This window comes from Colossoma macropomum, unplaced genomic scaffold (genome assembly GCF_904425465.1).
Source record: "Colossoma macropomum unplaced genomic scaffold, Colossoma_macropomum, whole genome shotgun sequence".
In the NCBI taxonomy this organism is placed as follows: domain Eukaryota; kingdom Metazoa; phylum Chordata; class Actinopteri; order Characiformes; family Serrasalmidae; genus Colossoma; species Colossoma macropomum.
Genome location: NW_023494787.1, coordinates 48,599,990 through 48,627,840, shown reverse-complemented (window position 1 = coordinate 48,627,840; position 27,851 = coordinate 48,599,990). Strand labels below are relative to the sequence as shown.

The 27,851-nt window shown below is 40.9% G+C and overlaps 1 protein-coding gene across 5 annotated transcripts in view; it reads left to right on the top strand.

Annotated features, from left to right (window-relative positions):
- The window catches only part of thrb (thyroid hormone receptor beta), a 224,827-nt gene that overhangs the window by 152,209 nt on the left and 44,767 nt on the right, over positions 1 to 27,851 (top strand). For 4 of the 5 annotated variants that reach the window (XM_036567673.1, XM_036567669.1, XM_036567670.1 and 1 more), the window contains one exon: positions 26,120 to 26,172. The gene's annotated coding sequence lies outside the window, so the exon portion shown is untranslated. Of the gene's footprint in view, positions 1 to 12,489; positions 12,501 to 18,308; positions 18,312 to 26,119; positions 26,173 to 27,851 lie in introns of those variants that run through there. The other variant, XM_036567672.1, reaches the window with a different exon arrangement.

Sequence of the window (27,851 nt, the reverse complement as noted above, 5' to 3'; positions counted from 1 at the left end):
TACAGTTGGTATAATGCAGTCAGGCAGGTAATGGCACTTTTCAGTAATACCTCTCACAGCTGATCGTGGAATATCTAGGAGAGAGGAAATTTCATGAACGGACTTGTTGCAACGGTGGCATCCTATTATAGCACCACGCTCAAATTCACCGAGCTCTTCAGAGCGACCCATTCTTTCACTAATGTGTGTAAAGGCAGACTGCATGGCTAGCTGCTTGATTTTATACACCTGTGGAAATGAGCCTGAATGAAACACCTGAATTCAAGGATTAAGAGGAGTGTCCTAATATATTTTCGCTGTTGTGGGAACAAAACTTTGTGTCTCTATCTTTGTCATTTTCAGTTTTTGACATAATTTGAAAATGTCTGTCCTTTACAATATGTGTGAAGTTCATGAAGAATGGACCAAAAGAAACGTCCCACTCGTAAAAAGTCTAGTTCCATTGACTTACATTAAAAGTACAGTGTTTTTCCTTCTCCTGTAAAGTTACCATTTTGGAGATACTATATATATATATATATAAATATATTGATCTGACAGTAAGAGGAAAGCTGTACGCTTATTGTGTGCCACACAGAATGTACAGCAGTTTAACAGTGTGAACGTTTCAACACTGTGTACTTGCTTATCTACCTGCGGTTTGAGCAGGCAGTAAGAGGAAGTTGTGGGGGGTGAAGATTTATTTCAGTCTGTTTAAAAGCTTCAGTGATCACGCTCACAGTTCACTCCTCCGCTACGACTAATATCTCTGACTTTTGTCACTCTCTGAAGAGTGTTTTTTGTAAGTTATTGCCTCAGTTTGTGGCAGGGATGCTGGGGGGTTGTAGATAAGCACTGTTTGTTTCTGCTGGCCTTTACCACAGTGTTTCACCAGCGAAAGTAGCGGAAGTCTGGAAGTTTTGCACTCAGTGACCTTAATGGAGGGACATAGACCTGCATACACAAAGTGAACGTGCGTGTGTTAATGCATTCATTAGCAGACGTGCTGAATCTGTCGAGAACAGCAGTTGAGGTTGACGAAATGTGGAAATGTGCCGGAGTATTTACAAGGGAAGAGCATGTAGTACGCATGAACAGCCTCGCTTGCGCACTTTGTGAGGCCTTGAATGGACTTAATGCAGATCAAAATAGTTGAATGTCTTTTTAATTTACTATTTATTATGACCAGTTTTCCTAATAAAGCAGTCTACGGAACTTAAGTGAATGAACTCAGAGGTGCATGCAGTGTCGAAGTCCTCCGAGGCAGGTTGTTGATGTTCCTTGTGACGTAGTTCTTTTTTCCATGAGAACACAACTGCATTACATGCATTAACTGAATTTAAGTGCATTTTAAACCAGAAGCAGTGTGGCTGGACCTTAATACCCACAGTAACAGTGGACATGTGCACAAATTTCAGATTTAAGCTTCTTTTTTGTTTATTTTTCAAGTCTTATTTTGGGCCACATGCCTTTACAAGCATGTACATGTACTCTTGAAACACGTGCAGATGTTTGCATAGCTGTTTACCAACTTAAGTCAGGCATACACTTCCTGATTTTAGAGACCTGGGGCCTTGTTGCAGAACTTCCTATCTCTTTGTCTTACATTAAAATCTGACAGGTGAAGATTTTTCACTAATTCATATTACAGAAGCAAATTTTATATTGATTTAGGAATCTTATCTTATCTTACAGCATCTTATCTCCAGTCAGGAAATCTTCACCTATTCGATCGAAGTCGACAATCAACTGTCATGTCTGTTTCTTAGCAACCGACCATACGCCACAGCTGAAACGTAAACACGTAATCCAAGTAATCAAGCTAGTTAGCCAGACAGCTAACATTAGCTACTGTTACTGGTGTAAAAAGGGGGTCAAATAAAAAATAAACTGAAAGTTATGAATGTTGTCTCAGCGCTTTGTGCTGTTTATCAGAGTCGCCGCGCCAGTTTTCGTAAAGGTTTACACATTAAAGTAATACACAGATGTATGTATGCGTTAAATGTCTTACCACAGCTCATAAAATGTGTATCATTGCAGGAAATGCAGCTTTTGTTTATATCCATATTTTTTAGGAACATATTGACATTAAATGTATTAAACTTGTGAAAATAAAACTTACATTTTTGGTTTTTTTTAAAGATCTTTTTTTTTAAAGATCTTTTTTTTTCTTTTTAAAGTGAAGTTGAAAGAGTTGGATTTATTTATTTTTTAATAAAAAAAAAAATGCTCTTCCACATTTTCAAGTCTGCAGGCAGATCCTTATTTTGGCCACGTCCCTGCATTTTAGAGCAGGAAGTGAGGCTTTTTTTGTGTTTTAGTAAAAAAAAATGCTGCTTTCATGTGTGAACAGCTGCTCAAAGCTGTGTTTGCTGGTCATGTACTGGCTAGAGTTTTTGAGTTCTGCTCAAAGTGAAGTTTCAGTAGTGTTATGATTGTTTTGGTAGAGACAAAATGGAATATTCAGTTATTTGTCTAAATCAGTTAAAAGTCCCAAAAGTGTTTTCAGTGTTGACTTTGAACCAGTTCAGTAGAATCAACCACATATATTAACGTTTCGCACTGGCTTTCAGACTTTGAGGCACATTTACGTCAAATCAATGGGATCTACCTGCTCACCAGGTGGCCATGATGGACTGGGATGCAGCCTCACTTCCTGCTGTAAAATGTAGGGGCGTGGCTAAAGTAAGGCCCTGCCCACACACTAAACTCTGATATATATATATGTAAATGCAGCCTGCCTGTGTCTGTAGAAACAGCAAATGAGCTCCTTATACATAACATTGACTTCCCCTACAGATCAGCTCAGATTGCAGGTTATTTCTTCACTGGGTTGGTTGTGTGTGAGTAAAGCCTCTGCGTACAGTCCGGAAAGTTCCATTAGACCCTGACGTTTCAATTATGCATCGTCAATTATGCATCGTCTTTTGTGCCTGCTGAAAATTTAAAGTTCCTCAGAATTCTGCTCTCTGCTTACCGAGAATATTCTGGGGCTGGGAGGTGTTTTACGTGCAGCTGCCTGCTGACGTCTTCTGCCAGCGCGCTCGCCGCTGCCTCTCGGCTTTGTTTGCCTTTTTGATCAAATATAGATGAGCATAATTTAGTATTTGTCCCTCTGGCAGTTCCAAGAAAATCTGGCATTAGAACATTTTTGTTATTGAGGGCTGAAGATGTGACTACATGGACCACGAGGGCTCTGAACAGCGAGCCAAAGCCCGAGGGCAAACACACACTCACACACGCAGAGTCCCGGCGGTGGAGGAGAAGGAGAGCAGGGAAGGGGAGAAGCTCTGAATGTGATTAGATTCTCTGATCTCCTCCGCATCTCCCGCTGCATAAAGGACGAATACAAATCTCCGATTTGAGTTCCAAATCTCGGATTTTAATCCGGCCCACGTTACCTCTGCGCTGCTCTGTGCTGTGTTTGGGTGGTGAGGTTGACAGCGGCGCAGCGTGTCCCAGCTTTGCCAGGCCTCATGAGGCTAAATCCAACTGGAACCAAGTCTAGTTACATGTTTATTTGTTCTTTCAGCCTCTTGCTGACTAATGGGGACAGAATAGTGCTAGTGGACGTACAATGTGAGAAGAAATACATACAGTACAGGAAGATTTCTGTCCTACAAGGTACAAACAATGTAAATGTACCCTCAGAGAAACAAAAGTGGTCCTTAATATCCGAACTTTGCCCCTTACAGAAGTGTTAAAGGCAAACTACATTCACTTTGTATATTTTTAATATAAAAATGTGCATATTTTTACCTTTTAATAACTTTTTTCTGGGTTTTTGGGGAAGAATTCAGAGTGGTTTGGTGTGAAATGGTTCAGATGTCTTTACAGTGGTGGTGATAGGAACCAGGGGTCACTATGACTACAACACAAATATAGACATTTTATTTACTATCCAGAACCACCAGAGAACCGACACGAGTCTTCTGAGTTTATATGGAATATTGATAATAGTAAATCTGAAAAATTGGTTTTACGGGGGACTGTTTTGCCTCACAACACCCTGCATTTTTCCCTGTAAGTATGTTTTAAGCCAAAAGCTTATTGGAAAGCAGTGAAGGCAGCTTATTAATAACCATTTCATGTAGTAACTTTCTGTGAGGGAGCTTTCAGAGCTGGACGTCTGGTTCCTATCACCACCACTGTGAACAGTTCTGACTTGGTAAGTTTTATTTCACATCAAACCAAATCTGAATGACTTTGAACTGCACTTAAGATTTGGAAAAATCGGCAACCCAAATGTTAAAAAGAGCCATTTTGTCCTTTCAGCAAAAATCAAACCACCTTGGGAGCCTCAACACTTTACGTCCATTTTACCATCTTGGCTGTAAATATGACTCAGTATGTGCTGATGTACTAAAATAGGCTAAAAATAGAATATATAGATGAAAACACAGACTCACTTTGCTTTAAGTCTGAAGTCGCTTCTCATTCGCCAGCTTCTTGTTCGAATTGTACCGTGCAGCAGGCCTATTCGAATGAGAAACTGACTTCAACTTCGCGACTTTTTAGTGTTTGAGTTTCTCGTTGCAGATTAAACGTATCAGGAAACCAGCTGGAGTGATTATAAACACAAATAAGTCCATTCGTCTCCAAATTATCGATGTTCATCTTAAATCTTTCTCTTTGCCGTTTCGTTAGCTGCTAGCTAGGTGAGATTGTTGTCTGCTATACTATGGTGACCAGCAGTCTGCTCTGATCTTCAGGGTTAAAGGGTGAATTAGCAGTTCTACATTAACTCCAGCGTTTAAGACCATTTATTGTTAAACTGTGTTGAACGATCAGCAGAGCTTTATTTTACTGTAAAGGAGGATTATTTTATTTTTACTTACAAATCTAATTCTGCTGTGGAGCCACAACAGGGCAGTAAAAGAGCCGCATGCATGTTGCCGACCCCTGACATATACTGATGCTTTCATAACATCACTGCTAATTCTGTTTTGTCAGCTAGAAGATGCCCACACTGAGTGATGGGGGGAGGGGGGCATCGTACTAGGCCTGTCACAATCATGAAATTTTAACTGACAGGTAATTGTTACAGAAATTATTGCGATTAACACTTTACTTGTTTGGTTTGTTCACTTTTATGCATTGAACAAAGTACTAAAGTCTAAAGCAGCGAAATTGGCTTATTAGCTTAACGAGTGTCAACAGTCAGAGTCAATCAAAGCTTATATTCTTCTAAAGCCTGTAAACATGTGAGCGGAGAACATTTGTTCTGCAAGCATACATGCTAAAATTAGCATCAGCTATGATAGCGATCAAATTGACAAGCAAATAGTCCCCATAAACGTGTTATGGCACACAGTTAAAAACTATAAACGTTCTTCTTTTATTTACTTTTATTTGGTTCAAGCCAACTCATAAAAACACATCCTGCTCACATCGTGCTTACAGTGATGATATATGGTGAAATCTAATGAGTGTGGAAAATAATTGTGGTCAAATTAAATAATTGCGATTATCCCAAATGATTGTGATTATGTAATAATTGTGACAGGCCTGTGTCCTAATCACCCAGAGAGACAGGGTGGGAATCCAAGAGGGTAATTATGCTCTCTTCAAATCCCAGCCACAGATGACTGTGGGATCACTGGGAATCAAACCTGCAACCTCCTTACAACAGGGCCAAGGATATTCTCAAAAGACATGCAACAGAATAAAGTACTGTGCTGCTAACGTAAAGGCACTGAGAACGTACCTCAGTGACAGTTTTATACCCAAAAAGTGCAGATTAGTCCCTTTTGTTCTTAATGAGGACGTGGAAATGGGTCCACCGTAGTGGGGGTCACTCAACGTGTTCTGCCGTATTAATTGTGGTCCATATGAACTGGATATAATAGGTTGCATTCAGTATTAAGGGACAGATAGTACAGCATGCTGTGGGTTCAAAATCATCTTTAGCACAGAGAGAGTGTGTCAAAGTGATTCACGAAAGGAAATGAATCGTATGCAGGTTGGTGTCTGCGGTGTTACTGAGGCAGTTCACTGTTTAATTTGACAGAATCACTCAGAGAGCGAACAGGGTTAGAGACAGAGGGCTGCCCTGCGTTTACATAGCAGTCTGTGGAAATTAAAGTCAATAGAGCCACATTGTTCTCAGGGTGTATAAATGAGTCAGGGCATCGCTTTTGGAGTGTTCAAACTGATCATGTACTCTGTTGAATTAGAGTTAAGTCTTAGGCTATTCACAAACACAAAAATGGAAAAGACTTGGAACAAGGTAGGTGTTTCTAATAAAGTGGTCAGTGAGAGAAAGTATTTAGTAGGTGTTTCTAATAAAGTGGCCAGTGAGTGGAAGTACTAGGTGGGTGTTGCTAATAAAGTGGCCAGTGGGAGAAAGTACAAGGTAGGTGTTTCTAATAAAGTGGCCAGTGAGTGGAAGTACTAGATGGGTGTTGCTAATAAAGTGGCCGGTGAGAGAAAGTACAAGGTAGGTGTTTCTAATAAAGTGGTCAGTGAGAGAAAGTAGAAGGTAGGTGTTTCTAATAAAGTGGTCAGTGAGAGAAAGTATTTAGTAGGTGTTTCTAATAAAGTGGCCAGTGAGTGGAAGTACTAGGTGGGTGTTGCTAATAAAGTGGCCGGTGAGAGAAAGTACAAGATGGTGTTTCTAATAAAGTGGCCAGTGGGAGAAAGTACAAGGTAGGTGTTTCTAATAAAGTGGCCAGTGAGTGGAAGTACTAGATGGGTGTTGCTAATAAAGTGGCCGGTGAGAGAAAGTACAAGGTAGGTGTTTCTAATAAAGTGGTCAGTGAGAGAAAGTAGAAGGTAGGTGTTTCTAATAAAGTGGTCAGTGAGAGAAAGTATTTAGTAGGTGTTTCTAATAAAGTGGCCAGTGAGTGGAAGTACTAGGTGGGTGTTGCTAATAAAGTGGCCGGTGAGAGAAAGTACAAGGTGGGTGTTTTCTAACGGATGGTGGGTGTAATGTAGAGAGCGTCAGGCTGTGCTCAGTTCCACACTCAAAGTGGGTTTTCTCTTTCATTTGAAAGTGGTTAGGCCTGAGGATTCAGTCAGGGTTTAGATTTCAGCCGAGATTCCTGTGAATGTTTCTGGGGTCAGACGGGGGGTGTCAGGGGGGGGGAGTGTTGTTTTATGTGTAGTTTATTAGTACTGCATATCTCAAAGCGGTTGCAAGTTAAACTGTGGTGAAAGCTTTGCACTCAAAAAGGGTTTTCGTTCTCCTACCATTGCTATGTGCCTTCTGACTAATCTACTGTGAAAAAGGCCTTTTTAATCATATTCACCACTGAAGTACGACAGTTCCGAAGCAGCAGATAAGATTGTATTTATACACTGCATCCTTGAACCCATTCGCGAGTTCACATGGCAAACTTCCCCGTTCCACTCTTGCTGTGTAATTTTGAAGGCTAAATTACTAGAAGCTTGACAGCTGCGTATTTATCCCAGTGGCATGTCGTATCTTATTTTGCAACAAACTAAATACATCGGTTGCGGCCTGTCTCAGATTCCATCACAGAGAGAATTGATTTAGTTGTTTTTCAGTTCTTCGCCAGAAGTTTTACCTGCAGAAATCAGTGTGGCATTCTTATTGATTGGGCAGCAGTTCTGTTTGTTTGTGCTTGAGTTTGAACTGTTCGTATTTACTGGTGAGTTCTTTGAATGCCTGCAGAAGAAATCGTTCTTAATAGCACTGAAACAGATTCTGCAAGACGTTACATACAGCGTGTGCATGAGTTAGAGGTGGTGGTCATGTTTTAATGATATACTGAATCATATACCCCATAGGTAATACTGATTCAAAACTGAATCGTTCTGATAACCATTTAGACAGTTTTTAAAGTATCGATAAACATACATTTTAATGCTTCCCTAATTTAAATTGTTGCTAGTGTTTTATATAATTTTATGTAATTAGAGAAGCTCACCGTACAAAAAATTAGTCGCCTGTGACTGAAACGTACCTAAAAGCGTGTAAAACCTCCACAAGCACAAATAACAGCTGCGATTCGGTTTGGCCTGGACTGGACAAGTTTCTGGATGTAGGCGACTTCAATGTTCAGCAGCTCTTGCATCAAAGAATTGCGCAGTTCGGCCAGATTTCGTGGAGACTTCCCCGGCATCTGACTCGTTATTCCAGGTCGTCCCAAAGATTTTCAAGAGGATTCAAGTCTGGGGATTTTGCCGGGCCAGTCCAGATGTGCAGACGCTCCTGAATGTTCATCATGCTAATCGGTCACATTTGCAGCTCTGTGAACACGAGAACTGTCATCTTGGAATACCGGAATGGGAATGCTGTGTTATGTAAGATGATGAGCAAAAGGCAAAACCTGGTTGTCTAGCAGCTCAATGTCGGCACTGTTGCTCAAATTTAATGTCATCTCAACCAAGGACCTGTGAATAAAACTCCCCCATAACATCTCAGAGCTCCTCCAGCTTAAACCACACCTTGCACACAGTCCTCACTGAAGGCTTCCTGAGGTCTCATTCACACACAGGCAGAAACCAGGTTCATCTGACCAGATAACACGTTTCCAGTCATGAACAGCCCTGTGTTTGTGTCTCTTTGCCCACTGTAACTGGGCAGCTTTGTGAGCGAAGTGAGCAAAGGCCTCTTTGCTCCATATGTTCATGGTATGCAGTTCCCTGTGGAACGTTCTTTCAGAAGTTGGTTGTAAAGGACCTGCATTCTAGAAGCAATTCTTTCCTGGAAGTGAAGCGATTTTTATTTACAAGCCGTGAACCACGCCGGCGTTCTCTCTCAGTCAGTTTCCTCTTTCGGCCACAGTTCTGGCGAGAATTTCCTGTAGACTGGGATATTTGCCACTGCTGGTCGACCCGTATGACCGTACACTTCGATACACCTGCAAATTCAGCTACTTCCTTCACACTGTGGTCTCTGGCTGCCCTAATGCATCACTCCTTTTTGCCAATCGTTAACCCCTGCTTTGCAACCCTTCTTCCATACATTGAACGAGACATTGAACTGTACCATCTCTTCTCAATCTATGAATCCACACACCGCAAGTATTTATAGCCCAGTCATCCTCGTGCAATGCCATCTTCAGGAGCCTGAAGTTACTACCACCTTAAACACGCGAGGTGGCTCCCGAGTAGCGCAACCGTCTAAGCGTTGGCCCTATCATCAGCAGATCGCGAGTCCGATCCCTGGTGATGCTACAGCCGTCCGTAGCCGGGAGTCCGAGAGAGCACAACTGGCCTCGCTCTCTCTGGGTGGGTAGGATGGCCCCTCCTCCCACCATCACTCAGCGCAATGCTAGTCAGCGCAGGCGTCTGTTAGCTGACGTAACAGATCTGGCGGTTGGCGCTTTCCTCCGAGCGCGTTCGGCTGTCCAGTGACGTTGCGTGAGTGGCAGCTCGAAAAGAAGCGGTGGCGCTTCACAGGTCTCGGAGGAAGCCTGTGTTAGCCTTCACCCTCCTAGCGTTGATAGCATCGTGTGATTGGGGGAGTCCTAACTAGCGGGTGGAATTGGATACGACTAAATTGAGGAGAAAATCGGGTAAACACACGAGGTGACAAATTCTTTGTCCGAGGAGCTTATAATATATATACCAACAACTGTACACAAAAGTTTGGGCACCCCTGGTCAAATACTATGTGTTGTTAATTTTCTAAGTGTAAATAAGTAAATAACACGTCCTCTACAGAGACAGACATCTGCACATTTTAGTGCACAATTATTGTTTATTTGCTGAACTGAACATACTGGAGAGAAAAAACAAAGTGTGGCCTGTGCAAAAGTTCGTATTTTATGTTTTACATTTTTCCAATATGTTAAATAAAAGCAAATAAACCGAAACTATGTGCTAAAATCAGCAGATAAATGTGATATTTTTTGGTGTGTTCTCTGTAGTGGATGTGTTAAACTTACATTCACTTAGAAAATCAACAAAAACATGGAATTTGACCAGGAGTGTTCGTACGGTTTCCACACATATGTTCTTTATTTTTACAGAGTTATGTATAATGTATCAGTATTATATTGTTGGTGTCATGATTTGATGTATATCAGTGACTTTTTCAGTATATTTTCACAGTGTCTTTTCACATGTGTGTTTGTGTGTACTGCTCACGGGTGAGGTTTGTTGGGGGGGGGTGCGGTCTCTGGATCTGGATCTGCTGCAGCTCCTCTAATGAGTGTTAAGTGCTCTTGAAACGAAAACATAAAGTGTGTCCCACCCCTCAGCCGTTTGATCCGGTACAGAGAGCCTGGAACTCATTCTGAAGTGCAGCTCCTGCACTTTGGAGTGTCTTTGGAGTGTCTTTGGAGTGTGTGCATGTGTGTGTGTGTGTGTGTGTGTGTGTGTGTGTGTGTGTTACTTTACCAAACTGTGTTCATACTACATTGACCAAGTTCTATGTATTAAGTGAAGGATTTGTCATCTGGAATGATGGAATGATGACACTTCAACTGTTCACATTAACTGTATTAGCAACTAATTTACTTTTTTCTCAGTTCCATTTTATTTATTAACATTTAGTCTCTTATTCTCTTTTTTTGGGTTTAATTTCATTCTGTTATGTTGGTTCAGCTCCTGATCTGCTTTACTGTCACTTTGGAGCTTCAGCATTTTGTTTTACACCAAAAGCGGGAGTCAGTATTGCCCACTGCCCAGTTCTCACAACCAAATATTTGGCCTGAGTGGCCACTTACGTTAAAGATGTGTTTGTTTTAGAGCTTGCTTGGTTGGACACAGAACTAAATGAATCACATCAGATTTTGCTGGAATTTGCCAGCTGTAGTGTTAATGTTCCCACTGTGAAAGCTAACATGTTTATAGAACTGAGCATTTCTTTATAGCCTGGCTGGGTTATGAAAACAATGCTTTACTGCCAGTGGCAGTTCTGACAGTAGAAAAAGAATCAGATAATGATGAAAAAAGTATTCACTGATCCCAGTAACAACCCAGCAGAGTCGACTGATTAAAGCCTGATGAATGATTGAATGATAACCTACAGTCTGGCTGACTGTACCATGATAAACGTGGATTCCCTCATCATTCACGACTGGTCTGACTGGTTTAATAACACGGTGGAGTGGTTGAGTGGGAATGGTAGCAAAGGCATCTCTGTTTTTTGGCACTGAAGCATGTTCTTTTCAACTGTAAATACAATGAATATGATAAACATGTTTTCATAATCAAATGCCCAAATTCTTCATTTTGTACTTAAGGATTTCATTGAAGCTGTTAAGATCTGGACGAAACACTAGCATATCTACTTACCCTAGACACACTACAGTGATTATATCGCTACATACAGCTTCAGACCAAAATCCTTTTGCTTTGAGTGACTCTATACCTTAAAAAAATGTTTATTTTGTTAAAACAAATGATTGAAGATTAGATTTTGTCAGTCATAACACTACTGAAACTATAACCACGTTTCAGTAGTGACAATTTCAGCTCATTTTGAGCAGAACACAGAACGCTACCCTGTATATGACTAGTAAACACAGCTTTGAACAGCTGTACACACTTAAAGTCATCATGTTTTTCATTAAAACACAAAAAATTACTTAACTGCAGAAAATCTGTGTTTCAGTAGGGATAATTCTTAATGTTCCGCACTGATTTTCAGACTTTGGGACACATTTACTTCAAAACTGTGGGATCTAACTGCTCACCATGTGGCCATGAGGGACAGGGATGCAGTCACACTTCCTGCTCTAAGATGCAGGGGCGTGGCTAAAATAAGGCCCCGCCTACAGGCTAAAACGCTTTTGTTTCGGTAGTGACATGAAAATGTCGGACAGCATTTTTTAATAAGGTTTTTGTCCAAATAATAAATCTAAATCTTTTAACTTCACTTTAAAATAAATTACATTGAAAAACAAATTTAATTATTATTTTCACAAGTGTAAATTTAAGGATTAGGGTTTTGGGACAGACACCTCCCAACAGAAAGTACCCTATAAAAGATGATCTTGTATATATTTATCTTATTACTATCTCAATTAATGCCTTATGTTTACAAAAGTCATAACATAATCTTTGTAAACATCGAAGGTGTGAACTCTTCATTGTTGTTTAAATAGGTTTTATATTGTGCGACTGCAGCACTAATTCAGTAGAATAGTCTGTATATATTGTGCACTTGTGTCTTGTGTAACCTGATTTCAGTGTTAGTGGGTTAACGTGTGACAGTTTTCCTTAAAGGAGGTCAGTTGCAGGTGTGTAGAGTTCTCACAGCGACTCGCTGAGTGACCGAGGCTGATAAACGAGTGTAGAATGCAGTTCAGCAGTGATAAAGAGCGTCTGTGTCTCGCTGCTAAAGGTCGTTAGAGGTCATGTTTAATAACTGCACCTACATGAACTCCCTCTTAATGACGAGACTATGCTTCATATCATGAGATCTATTCCATCTTCCCCAAGCCTGCATGCATGCTGGAGTTTATGACCCAAAATCAATGTGATCCTGAGCACCAGAGTGCAGTTATAGATATATTTTATAGGGCAGTGTAAACCGAGCTCCACAGGGGGGCATGAGGGGGCAGTTCCCACCCAATTGGAATATTGCGACCCTCCAGCTTTGTGTTTCTGCTTTGTCCTGCAATATAAAGCCTACCGTCCAGGTTGCACTCAGGAATTCTGTAGATTTCTGAGCTGAGTTTACTGTGTAGTATGAGCCTATCATGTAGCGATGGGCTGCTGTTCTCAATATGGTTCATTTCTGTGAAGCTTTTTACCCCAAATTGATTTTTTAATGTTCAGTGATATCATTTAATCCAGCATTTCTTCTGAAATGAAGGGTATTAATAGTGCGTTTGACCCTCTTTGCTGCAGTAACAGCCTGTTATCTTCTGGGAAGGCTTTACACTAGATGTTTGAACATTGCTGTGAGGATTTGATTGCATTCCAGACCATTTCATGAGCTAAAATTTCATGATTGTGACGCTTGGCATGGGCACAGTGACCTAAGGATCATGTGCGGCTGCTCCAGAATGTCCCATACTATTGGTCAGTGCTTTTCTATGGAGTTTGTACAACTGTTTGTGCAGAGTTGAACTCCTGTATGATCAATAGGTACCTTAAAGTAGCTCAGTTGGCTCATTAGGAGTGCTGTCTATATACTTTTGGATAGTGTATGTGTTTTAATGGAAGCTGTGTGCAGGATGAGGCAGGAGAGTGAGTGAAAGGAGGAAATGTAGCACTTGAGGGAAATCATCTGCTGATTTATCTGATATGAAGACATTTAGGCCTGAGTGAAATCTATAAATAATTAGCATGATATTTATTGTTTTTAATTTGATAGTCAAAAAATCTTTCGAAATAACTCTGATGTAGTTATCAGGTTTTAAAGTTAGCTTGAGGTTGCTTTATGCATTTGCTAACTACCGATGAAGACACTAAAGATTAATAACTTATTGAAAAATTCATGGTTTTAATTCATTTTCCTGCTAATACAAAAGATAAATAAAACGTTAAGACAGTGATGAAATGTTTAGAACTGTAAGCATGATTTGGAAAGTGAGCAGGTTCGATTTGAATAATAGTTACTTGCTTCTTCGTTTCAACTCCATTAAAGATTCCAGAGAACATGCATTTAGAAACAGATGTTACAGCTCAGCTCATGATATGAAGTAGGACGGCTTTTAACATTAATATTATCTAGCTTGCTCACTAGCACAGCTGACTTACTGAGATGAATCTTCTTCATCCAGATAGCCGATCCTCTTCAGATGCTCCAGCGTGGAGGATGTGCTCCCAAGGCAGCTGAGGTCGGCTTTACAAATAGCACAACTGGCAACCTCTCAGCGTGAAATGCTACCACACTTTTCAGGCTTTTGTTCTGGAGGCTGCCATCGCGCTTTTGTGAACTTTCTAGTAAACGGTGGTGTCACAACAGTGAGCGCGAGAACGATGTGTAATGATGTCACCAACTGATCGACGATTAAATTAGTTGCCAACTAAAATTCAGTCGACTAAGTCGAATAATCATTGTAGCTAAAACTCCCTGTGTTTCGGTCGTGACATGAAAACATGGGACAGCAATTTTTGAGTATTTTAATTTGACAGTTAAATTAAGGAAACTCATGATATTGAAACTTTTGTTCATGTTAAAATAAATCAAACCTATTTTTAACAACAAACAATGAGGAAAATAAATATGCCACATTTTCACAAGTGTAAATTTAGGGGGGTGGAGGGTTTATATATATATATATATATATATATTGCTGTTGTCGGAAGAGAACCTTGTATCTCCATTGTATACCTTGTATATCGTTGTTTTTCAGTTTTTGACATCATTTGAAAATGCCTGTTCTCCTTTACACTGTGTGTAAATTTCATGATGAATGGACCAAAATAATTGGCCCAGAATGACTTGGAAAAACCTCTGGTTCCGTGGGAGCGCAGTTTGAACTATTTTGGTAGAATAGTCCATACATGTTTTTAATATTATTTCACAAGCTGATTAAATCAGTCCATCCAGTTCTGTGTCAGTTCACTTTCCCAGAAACAGAAGTTATTGCCTTGAAGTGTCACCATCAGCGTACTTGTCACTTACTAGTTACTGTTTTATTTTAAACACTCTCTCTCTCTCTCTCTCTCTCTCTCTCTCTCGCTTTCGCCTGTCAGTTGTGTTTTGCTGTAAACAGAAAGCCATCAGGTCCTCATTTAGCTGCACTGATTAAAGGAGAGAGAGACGAGAAAGGAGGGAGAAGCGAGAGACTCAGCTCCCTGTACAGAGCGTTTTTTATCCCTGGCGTAGTTGTGCTGGCTCAGGCCCGCCTGCTGCGCCGGTCAGATGGGTTGCATGTTTGCTCATTTGGACCTCTTTAAGCAGCCGCAGTGCTGGCGCGTGTGTCTGCGGGCGAGAGAGAGAGAGAGAGAGAGAGAGAGAGGGAGAGGGAACATTCAGTCTGCAGAAGTGCGTTTGGGTTACTTTTAGCTAGAAGGTAGGCTGTTTTAGAATCAGGAGCTCACTGAGGGCACAGCCGCTCTGAGAGGCTCTGTGTTGAAGGTGTATAAGGACGCTGTCCATCAAAACACTGAGAACACCGTGCCTTGAGTTGAGGTTGAATTTTCAGTGATGAGTCTAGTGAGAAAATGCAGTGATGAGGATATGATGACAATAGTAAATAATTTACTCACGTCCTCTGAAGACGCGTCCTTCAGTTGTCTCTGAATTCTCTTTCAAATCGTTAGATTCATCCGCTCGAGGATGAGCGCAACCTACGCTACAAACTGTTCTTCTGCACTTTGCATGCAATTACACATTTCTACCAGAGAGGTCTCCAAATCCCCAAATCTTACCGAGTGTAGCTTCATACTAACTCTTTTAACTGAAAGCACTGGTCAAATATTTATGTATTTGTCAGTTAATTGGTTAATCATTAATTTCTCAAGTATGTGGTGTCATCAAACGCTTGTGGGGCTGAAGTGGTGTCGTCATGCATGCAGAATTATTTTTAAAAACGCAGTGAGTGCACTGTAAATGTGAATACACTAAGTTTTGCATTCATTGAACATTTGTTCTCAATAATTGTGATTGTTTAGGAGCTCTTTCATAGTTAGAAAGCAAATGTGTCCAAAAGTATCCAGACAGGCCTTCTCATGTTCCAATGTTCCAACATCTAGTGTGAAGCCTTCTCAGGAGAGTAGAGGCTACGGCAAAGAGGGACTATTAATACCCTTCATTTAAAAAAGAAACGCTGCCGTCTGCAGACTTTCAGACAGATTTATATGCTGTGTAGATGAGGAAAATGTTCGTATCGCTGCCTTAGCTTGTCGTTGTACACTCGTGTGTCCAGGAGGCAGGCTGGACCTTTCCTCACTGCCAAAAATGTGCCCTATAACAACAGCAGGCCAGAGATCAGCCGGCCAGTGTCCAACAACAACCACCACCACACTCACCCTCAGATTGAGAGACACTCACAAACTGACTCTCTCTCTCTCTCTCTCTCAGACTCTCTCATACAGTCTCTTTCTCACTCTCTCAACTTCTCTCTCTCTTTCTAAACCCTTCTCTCTCTCTCTTACTCCCTCACTCCATCTCATCTTACTCTCTCCAGCTCTCTTACTTAGTCTCTCTCCCCTCTCTCTCTCTCTCTCTCTCTCTCTCAAGCTGAACCATTCTGTCTCTCTCTCTCGTTATCCCTCACTCAGCCTCTTTTGTTTAATCTCTCTCCCTATTTCTCAGTTCTTTTTTCACTTGCTCTCTCCTTCTTTTCCACACAACTTGTCTCTCTCTCTCTCCCTCAATCTCTTTATCTTTCACTCTCTCTCCCTCAATATCTCTTTCCACCACTCTTTCTCTTTCTCTCTCTTAACCTCTCCTCTGTCTTTCTCTGTTTGTCTCTGTTGTTTCTCTTTTTAACTTGCCTTGTCTTCATTTTCTCTTCAGACCTATCTCTCTTTCTCTCCGCCTCTTTCGTTTCTCTTTCTTTTCCACTCGCTCTCTCCTTTATTTTCTCTCCAACCCCTCTCCCTCTCTGCCTTTATCTTCCTCTTTTGCTTTCTTCTTCTCTGTCACATCTCTGAGTCTGTCACTCATTCACTCATCGGCTCTTTCTTTTTTCTCTTTCGCTCTCTTCTCCTCACGTCCTCCCAACATTCTTACTGTCTCTTTATCACTCTCTCTCTCTCTGTTTCAGTCTCTTACATTCCTTTTCTCTCTTTCCCGCATGCTGGCTGTCTCTCGTGCTGCTCTGAAAGTGTGTTCTGCGATTTTTATACGTTGATGTTTTTATTACATTTTTCAACATGGATGGTTTGAATCAAAGGGTGATGAAAGCCAACTTGTTCTTATATAGTGAGTGAATTAATGCACTGAGACTAAAGTGTGGGCTGCATTTTAATGAAGAAACTCAAATAGACACAGAATCAAACACCTACAGCTACTCAGAGCACCGTTATATATGAAACAACAGAAACTTATTGACATTCTTAGCATTAAAATGAATTTTTAATCACATGTATTTAACAATCCAGGCTTATTACATGCAAAGGTTTATTATTCAGTAGCTACAGGGACTTCAGCGCAAACTGATGGAGCTGTTCTCAGGTTATAGAAGTGTGTAATAATACTTTGGGCCTGCCAGTGGTCCTATGGCTTGTTAAGGGGTTAATATTACTTTTAATTAGGCTCTCATCAGCTGGATTGGTGTAAAGCATGGCACCACTGGACTCTGGAGCAGTGGAAACGTTCTCTGGAGTGATTAATCACACTTCAGTATCTGGCAATCTGACAGAAGATGAATCTGCAGCAAGGAGAACGCAACCTATTGGAATGCACAGTGCCAAGAGTAAAGTTTGGTGGAGGAGGGATGATGGGCTGGGGTTGTTTTTAAGGGTTTGGTCTCTTAGTTCCAGTGAAGGGTGATGTTAATGCTGCAGCACACAAAGACACTTTAGACAATTATATTTTTATATTCTACTTTGTGGGAACAGTCTGTTGAAGAGCCCTTCCTGTTCCAGCATGACTGAGCCCCTGTGCACAAACCAAGCTCCATGAAGACATGGTTTGAGGAGTTTGGTGTGGAGGAACTCCAGTGGCCTGCACAGAGCCCTGACCTCAACCCCACTGAACACCTTTGGGTTGAACTGGAACGTCAATTCTGTGCCAGGCCCTCTCATCCATCATCAGTGTCTGACCTCATAAATGCTCTTTTGACTGAATGGGCACAGATTCACACAGACACTCTCCAAAATCTTGTGCAAAGCATTTCCAGAAGAGTGGAAGCTGTTATAGCTACAAAGGGGGACAAACTCAATATTAATGCCCATGGCTTTGAAATGGGACGTCCAACAAGCTCATGTATGTGTGATGGTCAGGTGTCCACATACTTTTGGTCATATAGTGTAGCATTTATTGTGTTTTCAGTGCATTCAGTACCATTACAGAGCAGCAGTTTAATAAAGATACTGTCCAAAATTACACTATTTCAAGAATATTGCTCTCAGAAAGGGGGATAGGATTATATAACAGAGGGAATGCAGATCCACGCTCATGTTTGTGTGATGCGTATTGTCTGTGTGGTGTTTGTGTAGATATGGCCGTGTGGTTGGTGATGCACACAAAACCTGTTGATGTGATTGTTTTTCCTCTGGTTTTATGTTAAGCTTATTTCATTTAATAGTCTATTCAGGGGATCTTAACTTTATTTAGTAGTTATTTATTTACAATGATGCTTAATGCTTTGTAGCTCAGTAGGTTATAGCATTCCATAATCCGTGTAGATATTCATAGTAGATTAATGTTAGCACCTTCTTACATGAAGCTGAAGTTAGCTTCTTACTCGCCAGCTTCTTGTTTGAATTTTCCCGTTCCGCCATAAACAGTGCAGCAGTCACTTTCTGGTGCCTGAAGCTGGAAACGGGAAAACTCGAACAAGAAGCTGGTGAACAGGAAGCCAACATTAGCTTTGTCCTTCTTACTGTGTTTTGGGGGTTTATTTTATGTTTATGTGTATTAAGATTAGAAGTGATTCACACATTGATGGATCTGCTGATGTGTCTGATTGTGTTTCTCACGCTAAACTCGGTTTTTAATGTCAGGTTCAGACTGAATACTTTCCTGCTGGTCCGGACGGCTAATTATCACGATCAGTTATTAAAGTAATAAAGCTACAGTGAGCAGATCCGAGCAGCCTGGATTAATCTGTGTCTGAGGATTATAACTAAACAAATGGTGAAAATCGGTTCAGTAATAAGGAAGTTGTGGCTGATTTAATCCTGAGACTCATCGTCTCTCAATACAAGTGAATCTGTTCACAAGCGCATCTTGACCTCTCCAACATGGCGGACGCGCAGACGTATCGCCTCAGATAGAGAACAACAGGCAATGCGGCATTTAGATATGGATATCTATGATAATCACTGACATGGCATTCAGCATGCTAGCTGTAGCATTAGCTATCTGGCTTCCTTCTGCATTTGCCAGCCGTTTCAAACTCATTGCCCTCAAGTGCTTGTAGTTTTCAAATGTTCCTCCCACCTTCAAGATGCATCTTCAGAAGGGAGTTTTCCTAGTTTTTAGACTCCTGCAGCTCAGCTGTAGGATGCATGTAGGCATGTTTACAGCAGATGTAGCAGTCAGCAATTGTTTCATATGGCCAGAGTGTCCCTTTAATTATCAACATAAAAGAACTTTGAGTTATTATAGACATTGCATACACACATGTACTGTATATTTAGAGACCAAGTTCTGTTAAACAGACCTCTGAGAGTGCAGTCATGAAAAACCGAGGTAGCTGTTTGAGTACTTTTTTGTGCTTTCAAGTCAATTCCGACTCCTGGTGACCATATGGACAGTGTTCCTCCAGAATATTCTGTGTCTTCTGTTTGGGTCTTCAGGCTTCTGAATGGCTGGTTCATGGTTCCTCTGACTGTTTCCATCCATCTTGCAGCTCGTCGTCCTCTTCGTCTTTTACCTTCGACACTTCCGAGCATAATTGATGAACCAATGAACTGGTTCCTCTCAGAATGTGTCCAGAATGAGAGCTTAATTTGTTCATCGGGGCTTTGAGTGAGAGGTGAGGCTTGATTTTTTTTGAGGATCCATTTGTTTGCTTTCTTTGCCGTCCAGGGAGCTCTCAACAGCCTTCACCAGCACCAAAGATCGAAGGCATCAGTATTTGTCTTGTCTCGCTTGTTTACTGTCCAGCTTTCACATCCATTAAGAATCACAGAGAAACCCACAGCCTGGCAGTTCTGATCTCTGTTTATAGAGACAAATCATTACATTTGAAGATCTTTTCAAGCTCTTGTTCTGCCGAGTGCCAATCTCTGATGTATTTCTCGAATGCTGTGTGCTTTGTTGTTAGCAATTAATCTGAGTAGGCAGAAGCTGTCTACCACTTCTACATCTTCTCCATCAGTGGTGAAGTTGGCTTTCTTTCCTGTTGTTAAGTCTCAGTCTTCTCCATATTGAGATGAAGCCACATCTTTTCACTCTGTTCTTTAACCTTCCTTGTAAGGGCCTTCAGTCTTCCAGGTTTTCTGCTGTGAGTGTTGCATCTGTTTATCGACGGTTATTGAAGTTTCTTCCACCAATCCTGAATCCTCGATCATCTTCCTCCACTCCTGCTCATGTTAAGTGTGGGACTAATTTATGTTTTTGCATATGAATATTCCCTCACCCTATTTTTGTCAATATTTTGTTTTTTTAGTTCTTGTTTTCACTATGCACTGTAAACCTCACTATAAATAAATGAATTATACTTTTTTGGGGAACAAATATCAGGAATATATTGCTTAGTCAGGCATTCAGGCATCTAGTGCAGCTAAAGCTGGGGTTACACTACACAACCTTTACCCTGATTTTAGCCCTGATTCCCAGTCTGGCTGAGTCTGAGCTGGTCGGCTCTAGTGTGCAGATTTTTGGGTCAGTCTGCGTCGACAGTTGGAGACTCAGACTCAGATTTTTGGCCTCCGGATCATGTTTCAAACCAGTCAGAGTTTATCAAACATGTTTGATTTTTCGACCCGACTCTGAGTGTACTCTAGTGTAAACTGGTCAATGACTCAATCTGAATGGATTCCTGCAACAACCAATGAAAACTGAGAGTGCAAAAGAAGAAAATACAGCAAGTAAACAAAGAAAAATGGCGAAAATTCTCTCACGTCTCTCAAGCTTTTTAATGAGCTGAGTTTAAGGCACAATTGAGTTTATGTACATACAGCTTGAACAGGTGTGGTGATAGTGGGCAGCCCTGTCTGACCCCTTTATCAATGTGGAACCAGTATATGTGTCCATTTTCTGTGGCTTGTTGATTAGAGTTGAAGCTCCTCCTTAGAAGATAAGACACTCTGGTATTCCAACAGTTAAAGGCTTTGCTGTAGTCAGTCAAACACATATCGACTCCCTGCTGGAAGTATTCTCACGTTTCACATGGCGTCACACTGTAGAGTTTTCACCATTTTAAAGACTGAATTAGGGAGTGACCGCGCTGCGTGATGCCTTCAATTACCTGTGCTTTGTGAATGATTCACCTGTAAGACGCGACAGAAGCCGAAAGCCGAGAGACACACAGACCTTTAATTCAGTGTTTTCACTCCAGGTTTGGAGCCGCTGCACTGTATAGTTTAGTGTTTCTCTGCTGTTCACACCTCGTTCAGCTCAAGAAGGGGTTAATTAGCTAATAATATCAGGTATTTTAACCAGGGAACCACAGTTATGCAGTGCAGGGGTTTCAGGACTGGAGCTGAACTCTGAACTAACTGCACTAGCAAACTTACAGAATCACGTCTGTCGAAACACGACGTCATTTTCCGACCCACAACATTCAGTCTGATATTTAACGCTTATGTTTCTCCATTCAAACCTCATTTAAATCTCCAGAAACAGAGAGTAAAGTTATACCGGCTGTCTGCAGCTCCGTTAGGGGGGCGACTGTTCATCTCTCGGCCGTTAACATCAGCTAAAGTTATCTAAAGGCCAGCATTGATCACATCTTTGTTAATTAGCTGATGTCGTTTCCCTCCTATGATCACAGAGTGTTTCTCCTCTTTATGAACACCATGGGATCCTTTACCCACCCTGACGTGAAGAGCCGGTGGGCTTCTGTGCTTTTAAATGCTTTGAGAGACTCCAGAATAGGGAGAGTTAGGGTTAGGGAGTATGAGATAAATATGTCAGGAAAACACAAATTTGGTAGCTTTTCTGCCAGTTTAAGTAAGGAGAGTAATTTTAGCCGTCTTTCACCTCTAGTTACATTCATGAGGAGCAGGAAAGCCAGAAATTCAGTCCCAAATATGGCGGCCACAACAGAAAAATCACCTGACTGAAACCCCAGGATAGTTTGAGTACATGTACTTCTCCCTAAGTAACATTTTACCAAGACTGTTTCTACTTCTACTCAAAGATAGAAGTGTTGTACCTTCTACTGCAGAGTTTGTAGGGGCAAGATTCTTACATAACACGCTTTGTAAAATTCAGTCTATAAAGAGTCAGCCTTCTTCTCATTGTTAAAATCAGGCAGTCTGAGCCTTATGAACCACATGCTGTAAAGGTTATTACAGAAAATGTGAAGAGTGCTGTGTTCCCATGACTACGCTCTGCGCGGCCAGGCGGGCAGTGTGGACGAGCTCTATAAGCAGCGCTGCAGTTTAATGGCAGCAAAAAATAAGCACAGCAGCCTACACCCAGTCGGCGGGCACGCATCTCTCTAACGTATCATTTGGAGTTGTAATTTAGGGCAGCAGCGCGCGAGAGTGAGCCAGAACCGACTGCAGACGTTTACTGATGAGCCAGAGGCGTTTATGTTAGTGAGTGACTGCAGCTCGGGATGAGTTAGTATTGGTTCAAGTTTATGAGTTCTAATAAACGAGTGTCTGTTAAACAAGGACGATAAGCTTTTCAGTAAATACTGTGACTAAGTGAATAATAATAATTTCATAACCGTTTGATTATTTCAGTCCTGAAACCATCCTTGAGAAAAGCACTGTGGATGGTGAGGCAGAATGTGGACACGTTTTAAACATCTAGGGGTTGAGAATCGTTTCTGTACAGGTGGATTATGTAGTTAAAACAGCCCAATAAGACCATCTTTTACAGCCCATCTGTCAAACACAAGGCCTGCAGGCCAGATCAGGCCTGCAACACAATCCTATCCGGCCCACAAAAGTGTTTTAGTTTTCTATTAATATTAGCCTGTTTCACAATGCACTGCACTACAGTCCCCAGCATGCACTGGGACAGCGGTTACACCTCAATTCTACACAATTCTACTTCAGTCACATCACCAAACACACTAGCTGTATTTCAGCTGCAGTTCAACCAATATACGCGTCAGCTCAGCAGCTCAGAAACTGAGCTCAAGTCTTAATGAACTTGCAGTAAAGAAAGGATGCCAGCAGTTCAAGCAGATAGGCAGGTTTAAAAGTCGTAGCTCTTGGGGACGTTTAAACTCATGTTATATTTTAAGGTCTGTTAGAAGTGCCTATATTTTACTGCTGAAGTTGTTGTGTATTTTGATTAAACAATGGCCAGTTTGGGTTTTAGCACAACAGTAATTAAAATGAGATAAAAACGTTTGTCTCCTCTGGTCTGGCCCACAGATTTGAGGAGGTTTTTTAATGTGGCCCCTTTAGTGGCTGAGTTTGACACCCCTGTTCTACATAAACATTTAAGTTTAAAAGTGAGAAAGAGCTACGAATTAGAGCAGAGGTTAAGGTCAATGTTAGGTTTAGGAGTGGGTTTAGGTTTAGAGTTAAGGTTAGGGTTTAGGAGTAGGTGTAGGTTTAGGGCTGAAGTTAGGGCTAGGTTTAGGAGTAGGTGTAGGTTTAGGGCTGAAGTTAGGGCTAGGTTTAGGAGTAGGTGTAGGTTTAGGGCTGAAGTTAGGGTTAGGTTTAGGAGTAGATGAAGGTTTAGGGCTGAAGTTAGGGTTAGGTTTAGAAGTAGGTGTAGGTTTAGGGCTGAAGTTAGGGCTAGGTTTAGGAGTAGGTGTAGGTTTAGGGCTGAAGTTAGGGTTAGGTTTAGGAGTAGGTGTAGGTTTAGGGCTGAAGTTAGGGTTAGGTTTAGGAGTAGATGTAGGCTTCGTGTTGAGGTTAGGGTTAGATTTAGGAGTAGGTTTAGGGTTGGGGTTGAAGGTAAGGTTAGGGTTAGGTTTAGGAGTAGGTGTAGGTTTAGTGTTGAAATTAGGGTTAGGGTTAGGTTTAGGAGTAGATGTAGGTTTAGGGCTGAAGTTAGGGTTAGGTTTAGGACTAGGTGAAGGTTTAGGGCTGAAGTTAGGGTTAGGTTTAGGAGTAGATGTAGGTTTAGGGCTGAAGTTAGGGTTAGGTTTAGGACTAGGTGAAGGTTTAGGGCTGAAGTTAGGGTTAGGTTTAGGAGTAGGTGAAGGTTTAGGGCTGAAGTTAGGGTTAGGTTTAGGACTAGGTGAAGGTTTAGGGCTGAAGTTAGGGTTAGGTTTAGGAGTAGGTGTAGGTTTCGTGTTGAGGATAAAGTTAAGATTAGGCTTAGGAGTAGGTGTAGGTTTAGGGCTGAAGTTAGGGTTAGGTTTAGGAGTAGATGTAGGTTTACTGTTGAAGATAAGTTTAGGGTTAGGTTTAGAAGTAGGTTTAGAGCTGAAGTTAAGGTTAGGCTTTGGTTTAGGAGTAGGTGTAGGTTATGGGCTGAAGTTAAGGTTAGGGTTAGATTCAGGAGTAGGGTTAGGTTTAGGGCTGAGGATAAGTTTAGGTTTAGAATTAGGTGTAGGTTTAGCACTGAAGTTAGGGCTAGGTTTAGGTGTAGGTTTAGGACTGAAGTTAGGGCTAGGTTTAGGTTTAGCATTGATTCTGGAATTTTACCACCTCAGCCATGCTTTGGGTATCAAGATGACATATATATGACATTGCTTAATATAGGAATCTTCACTTTATGAGTAGGTTTTAAATGTAACCTCTATGGGATTTCCTGTTATGCTAGCACAGAACTAACAGTGTCACACATTTGTTTTCCCATCCTGGGTTTTATACTATTTATCTACCAAAAACACAAAAAATTGAAGCCTATGAGAGATTTGGGTAAAATTCAGCCTGCTAGGCAGTTAGTTATCTATCCGATTGATCAATTAAGTTCTAATTGTTTGTAAATAAGTTTTAACAAAGCAGGGTTCTTACGTAGCCCATGTTTAGAACAGTGTCAGGCCATTTATTTAGTATGAAGCTGGCTGGTCCCATCTACACACTCGCTATGTGTGAATAACATAAAAGTTAAAGATAAACAGCAGAAGGGTTTTTAATAACTAGCCGCATTAATACTGAATTCATTTTTTCTGAGGTGGTGTTTAATATATTTTATGACTTTGAATGCATCTCAGCCAATCTGAACCAGGACTGTCAGTTTATAGAGGCAGATTATCTGCAGAACATGAGCGGCAATCTGCCAAACTAACTAAACACTGAACCAGAAGCAGCTATAAATGGAAAAAGCAGTGAAGTATAGGATTGTACCAACTTTGACTTTCTCCTCAGCCCCTATTACACTGGCACCATTCTGACACAGACTGAGTCACAAGACCATAACTTTTGTGCTAAACGCTCCAAAACAGCTTCACACTTTAGGTCCTTCTTTCAAAAAGAGCAGTTTTACCAGCTTCCTTATTCCGCAGCTCTGAAAAAGCCCAGTATGGTTCTATTAAACGGCTTAAATAGGAGCGTAAAAAGGAGAAGAACAGGGCTCTTCTGTTCCTGTAGACACACTGCCATTTTTAGCATCAGCATCACAGCATCACAACCCCGCCCACCTTAAAAGGGATAGTTTAGCCCAAACTCAAATGTGCACAGTTGTCCTTCTGTACCCCGAATGTAGTCGGTCAGTCAAGACCTGTTTGATGTCTGAGGTTTGCTTCTTTAGTTTTAGCCCTGGAGCTGCGAAGCTAATGTAGCTAACAGGTAATGAAAGCTAATATGTACCCCACCAGGTAGCATGGTATAGCACACTGTATGACACACTGTTACCTATAAATATAGACTAAAGTATTGACAAAGATGTTGACTTAGTATCTTTAAATAATGACTTATCTTTTGAAATATTTTTATTATCTCAGAAAAAAATACGTATTTCCTAAAAATACTGACCTTGTATCTCAAAATAACTGTATTTTCTCAAAATATTGACTTGGTCTCTTGCAGTAATGAATTTTTATACAAAAATAAATTATTTTCCAGAAATGTAGTTACTCACAGCACATTTTGAAGATAGGAAAATAGAAAAATAATAATTCTTTTGAGATATTGAGTGAATATTTAGAGAAAGTTATGATAGATTTTTGCTGAACTATCCTTTAAAGCCTGTCATAAAGAACGTTGCCCTCTCTCTCACCTTCAGTGTGGAAATGTGTTACTGAAAGAAAAGCTTTAGACTCTTGTTTTGAGACTTCCGCCAAACTGCCGAAGCTCCTTAAGCTCTTCAGTCAATCCGGCCTGATAAAAATAATTCTATTTTATGTAATCTCTGAATAAGGAAACTGAATTTCAGGTTGCTTTCACCTGTAAGTGCTACGAGGCCTGGAAGAGCTGAATGAGATTGAATAGCACTGTTGTGGTCCATGTGTGAAGGTAATATGAGTTTGATACGATTAGGCCCTCAGATTGTTTGTGTGTTTGTTTCCTTCTCCTTGGTGAAGCCATCTACTGTTTCTCATGTGTAAACCAAATAAGGAGCGTTTGAGTTAACCTGACTCTCACTCTTACTTTCTCCCTGTCTGTCTGTCTCTCTGCCCCACAGGCTTCACTGGTGTGAACCTCACTGGAGAGGACCCAGGTATCAAGCAGTGCAAGGTGGGCAGAATTACATGCAGTAGTTATTGTTAGTTGTACAGTTAGTTATTTGTGGGTTTCGTATGATGATGGTCTCAGAACAACACACATCATGATGATGATGATGGTCTCAGAGCATCACAAAATGCTGATGACCTCAGAACAACACACATGTGATGATGGTCTCAGAACAACACGTGATGATGATGGTCTCAGAACAACACATGATGATGATGATGGTCTCAGAACAACACACATAATGTTAATAATAGACTCAGAACAACACACTTGATGATGATGATGATGATGATGATGGTCTTAGAACAACACATAATGTTAATGATATACTCAGAACAACACACATGATGATGATGGTCTCAGAACAACACATAATGATGATGAAGATGATGGTCTTAGAACAAAACACATGATGATGATGGTCTCAGAACAACACACATAATGTTGATGATGGTCTCAGAGCATCACAAAATGCTGATGACCTCAGAACAACACACATGTGATGATGGTCTCAGAACAACACGTGATGATGATGGTCTCAGAACAACACATGATGATGATGATGGTCTCAGAACAACACACATAATGTTAATAATAGACTCAGAACAACACACTTGATGATGATGATGATGATGATGATGGTCTTAGAACAACACATAATGTTAATGATATACTCAGAACAACACACATGATGATGATGGTCTCAGAACAACACATAATGATGATGAAGATGATGGTCTTAGAACAAAACACATGATGATGATGGTCTCAGAACAACACACATAATGTTGATGATGATGGTCTCAGAACAACACACATAATGATGATGATGGTCTCAGAGCAACACATGATGATGATGATGGTCTCAGAACAACACACATAATGATGATGATGGTCTCAGAACAACACGTGATGATGATGATGATGATGGTCTCAGAACAACACACGTGATGATTATGGTCTCAGAACAACACATGATGATGATGGTCTCAGAACAACACGTGATGATGATGATGATGATGATGATGGTCTCAGAACAACACATGTGATGATGATGAAGATGATGGTCTCAGAACAACAAATTATGATGATGCTGGTCTCAGAATAACACATGATGATGAAGATGGTCTCAGAACGACACAAGTGATGATGATGATGATGATGATGGTCTCAGAACAACACGTGATGATGATGATGATGCTGGTCTCAGAACAACACACATGATGATGATGATGATGATGGTCTCAGAACAACACACATGATGATGATGGTCTCAGAACAACATGTGATGATGATGCTGGTCTCAGAACAACACACGTGATGATGATGATGGTCTCAGAACAACATGTGATGATGATGATGGTCTCAGAACAGCACATGATGATGATGATGGTCTCAGAACAACACATGATGATGGTCTCAGAACAACACGTGGTGATGATGATGATGATGATCTCAGAACAACATGTGATCATGATGGTCTCAGAACAACACATGATGATGATGACGATGGTCTCGGAGCAACACATGATGATGATGGTCTCAGAACAACACGTGATGATGATGATGATGATGATGTACTTTTTACTTTATTTTATCTTCTTTCTGTTAGATAGAGTTTCTGAGACAGAGATTAAGCCTAGTCCTAGACTACACTGGATTCTGAGATTTCCCATTGAAAG